The sequence below is a fragment of the Quercus suber genome, unplaced genomic scaffold, assembly GCF_002906115.3.
Source record: "Quercus suber isolate HL8 unplaced genomic scaffold, Cork oak 2.0 scaffold_156, whole genome shotgun sequence".
Lineage (NCBI taxonomy): Eukaryota > Viridiplantae > Streptophyta > Magnoliopsida > Fagales > Fagaceae > Quercus > Quercus suber.
This window is the reverse complement of record NW_027069617.1, coordinates 1,255,653-1,259,438: the sequence shown is the minus strand read 5'-3', so window position 1 is coordinate 1,259,438 and position 3,786 is coordinate 1,255,653. Positions and strand designations below refer to the sequence as shown.

At 33.7% G+C, this 3,786-nt stretch overlaps 1 long non-coding RNA gene across 2 annotated transcripts; it reads right to left on the bottom strand.

The window, feature by feature from the left end:
• Nucleotides 1-501: 501 nt before the first annotated feature.
• On the bottom strand, nucleotides 502-3,275 carry LOC136069203 (uncharacterized). Of its 2 annotated transcripts, none has more exons than XR_010630445.1 (4): nucleotides 2,768-3,275; nucleotides 2,555-2,660; nucleotides 2,275-2,469; nucleotides 502-939 (listed from the first exon to the last, which is right to left on the bottom strand). It is a non-coding gene; the product is annotated as an uncharacterized LOC136069203 (long non-coding RNA). The 2 variants fall into 2 exon arrangements; XR_010630444.1 differs by having other exon boundaries at nucleotides 2,275-2,466; nucleotides 2,768-3,272.
• Nucleotides 3,276-3,786: the final 511 nt, after the last annotated feature.

Below are 3,786 nucleotides of genomic sequence, written 5' to 3'. Positions count from 1 at the left end.
GCCAAATCTAGCTCAATTTAAGCTTTTGGACTCAATAACAAACTTAAGCTCAAACATAGCAAAGTTCAGTTCAACTAAACCTCTTCTCTTTTACAACCCTATCAAATTGTATGTTTGAGTATTTTATACATCAAAATAATCAAAACTAGCATTAAGATGTGCACACGGTTATTTAACAAAATTTTTATATTTTAATTTTGTAATCGAGCAAAAAAAAAAAGATGTATGTGAATTAAATCATCTTCAAACTAATCTTCAAAGAAAGCGTCTTTTCTAATTCGTAATTTATCCCCTAGATGCGTCCTTCTTAAAGTTGAGCTGTAATTGTAGAACTGATCATCTAGTCATTGTCCACACTAATAATCAACTCATCCATTAGAGAGAATTTCAGTGCTTGAACTCATTTCTCCAAAAACAATTTTACAAAAGAAGTCAATCAATAAGTTATTTTACTTTAACAAAAAAAATTAAAAATATATTTTTAATAAAAAATAACCCAAATTGCAAATTGCATCCTGTGCATTCTCAAATATTTAGATGGAGAAAAGTTATAACTATTTACATAAAATTCTTAATCCTATAATTAGTAAGAAGTATTAGATAAATAAAACCAACCGACTGCATCCATAGTGAATTCAAAATTGCAACATTGAGCACAATACTTCAAGAGCATGTTTATCACCTATAAGGCTAAGGTTCTAAGCAAGATATAGAGAGTCAACTTCATCTGGTTTGAATTCTTCATTATCATCGTCGTATTCACTATCGTTTTCATCCCCAAACATATCTGCATTGTTATATTCAATATCGCCTAAAGATGATACACCTTCATCTTCACACTCATTTGTCTTCATTTCCATCTTCTGCTTCTTCTTCTTCACCTTCACCTTTTACAATACCATATTTTCAGCCCACGAGGATCATGACTTCTCAATATATCTGTAATTAATCCAATCCAACCCACATCAAAGTCAAGAAGAGTATATCATTTTAATGGAAATAATCAAAATATCAAGAGAATGCATATATTTATACATCTTTATATTTATCAAAGTCAGGTCAGGTTAAATACACCTCGTAACCCAAACACTACAAAAGAACCCTAAAAATAGAGAACATTTTATATTCTATATCAAATTTTATAGAACTAAAAGAATCAAATGCAAAACTTAGAAAATTTGGGGAGTTTGGGTTGCAAAACACCAAGCTTTCAGGGGAAAAAGAAAGAGGATATTGTGGTAGTAATGAAAGATGGGGTCTTAGATTCTGTTTAAACTATTCAAACCTACAAGAATCAAAACTTAAAAAGTTCAAAACTGTTGGGAGAGAATATTAGGGAAGGGTGCTTGTTAATGAAGGCTGATGAAATCAATAAAAAAGAGGGTTAACCACCCTAAGAAGGAACTGTACACCCTCTGAACCCTCAATTTGAAAGCAAGTGAAGAAGTTGGACCTAAAATCATAAAACATGAAAGTAAAGAAAACCTCAAATCTTAATGTTGTAGCTATTATCCTGTGGCAAAAGGAAAAATATATATAAAAGAAAAGAAGAAGTCAGATTTTATCATAATGGGAGTTGAATCTTAAAAGTAACTTATGCAAGCAAATGAATTCCACACACAGCTCTACTTTACCTTCTAGGACAGGAAATTACAACAATTCTTTCAGAGGAGATAAAGCAAGGAAAATTTCCACTTAAAAATGGTGCAACTCACTTTCCAAATGATAAGAAAGGCATCATATAGTACGTGGTTGAAGACATTCAACATCAACTTGGCTTGCTTTAAGAAAAAAGGGTTTGTTTTGTCTTCCTCAACAATACATTCACAAATACTTATAAAACAATACAGTCTCAAACAGACTCATGTCAATGGAATCAACTACATGATCTATGATTCTTAACATATTAATCAGTATCAGCCAAGCGTATTCGAGGACTATAATAAAACACAAAAATAGATTAATGCCTCAAGTCAATCTGCAGCGAGACAAGAAAGTCCAATGTAGGAAAAATCAATTTCATGACCCGGATAAATTCAACAATAATCTTAGAAAACATAATAAACAAAAAGCAATACAAAAAAATGCCTTAAGTTTTGCTACAAGTGATAAAAGGAAGGGAATGAAGGGAGATTTTATACAGCAGCCAACAATAAAGGTAATATAAACCAAGGAATCACATCAATATCATGACCAAGAATAGCAAGACATAATATTGTGAACAAACAATAGATGGAGAGAGATAGAAAGAATCAGGAAAGCGGTGTACTCAACTCTTAATATATAAAACGAAGTACAGAAAGTGTATAAGGACAATTTCTTGGACTGATCTTTGGTTTTCTTGATTCATCAAGGTCGTACTCGTAAGCAACCCTATTTAGATCAAGCTTAGTATTTTGAAGTTCTTCAAAAAGAAAATCATAACGGGGTCCTCTAGATTAATCCTGAAATAATGCCTAGTAACCTCTGCTGCGAAAAACAGATTAAATAAAATATAATTAAATCTATCAAGAAAGGGATGAAATTGCGTAGGCTGAAACTAAAGAACTCGTACCTTTTTTTTTCTCTCCATGTTCTGATTTCGGAGCCAAAGATTCTACAGGTGAATCTTGTGATTGTTGCATGATAGCTTTAGGTTCTGTGGCTATCTCAATTGCTGACTATTTATGTCACATTAAAAAACAAAAAAACAAAATCAACAAGTAATCATAGGAGTTTTCTAAATGAAAGTCAGATCAATCAACGAGTAAAGCATTGAAATTCATACCAAAAACATCACAGAATGCCCGACTTGATTACAAATCCACTCCGCTCTTGTTAATTCTGGTAAATGAATGATTTTCTTACTGTTTCATGTTTAAAAAAAAAAAAAATTGCAATTCTCTTATACTACTGGAACCAAAAACCTTGCACTTTGATGAGAAGATTCGTGAGTAACGATTTACAGTGCTTTTGAAGGTCAACATGAAGTATTGGACTACTGCTGCAGTTAAAACTGCAAGTTTAGAATCGATTTCCGAGAAAGACAAGAGCGGAAAAAATCATATTGTTAACTTGATAAGAGCCCAATTGTAATCTATTACTAGGAAAAAGGAGATTACTAAAACTGATAGGCATTATACATTACCCCCACTAAGGCATGGAGAATGCGTAAGCGATTGAATCTAGACTCCACACGTGGAGCAGCTGTGAGGCAAGGGAGAGTAGGTGATGGCTAAGAGATTTTGCCTTGATCAGTGCTGAAGGCGTGACTGCCTTGAGAAGCAAGTAAGATTTACACCTGACATGGTACTCAAACACTCACAAAAAGGAAGATAGTGACCTTCTAAGGTCAGAGGCTAGCTATGAGAACACCCCTTATTGACTGAGTACATCATGAGTCACCATGGGAACACGTGTACCAATCACAGTACTCCTGATGTCCCTCTTAATGTCCAAGACTTCCCAAGTAGTGGCAAAGCTACCTACCCACAAGTCCCAGCGCCATGTTGGTGTAATTCTTATCATTTAGTCAGCAGAGAGCATTACAGCTGTATAAAGATCTCAAGAGAGAGAATATAATGACTTGACACCTGTCCTTGTATTCAACCATATTCCTTAGAGTATAAAAGGAATATGTAGCTGAACTTCTAAAGCAAGAACCCAAGACACCAACCAGATATTTTGAGATGAAAGTAGAGAGTTGGTAGGAGAAAAAGGCAACTTCATTGTAAATTGATCTCTTTCCCCATACATAATACAAGCTGAGCCGAGCAAGAATGTTTTGTTCTTGCTCAAATAGTGGTT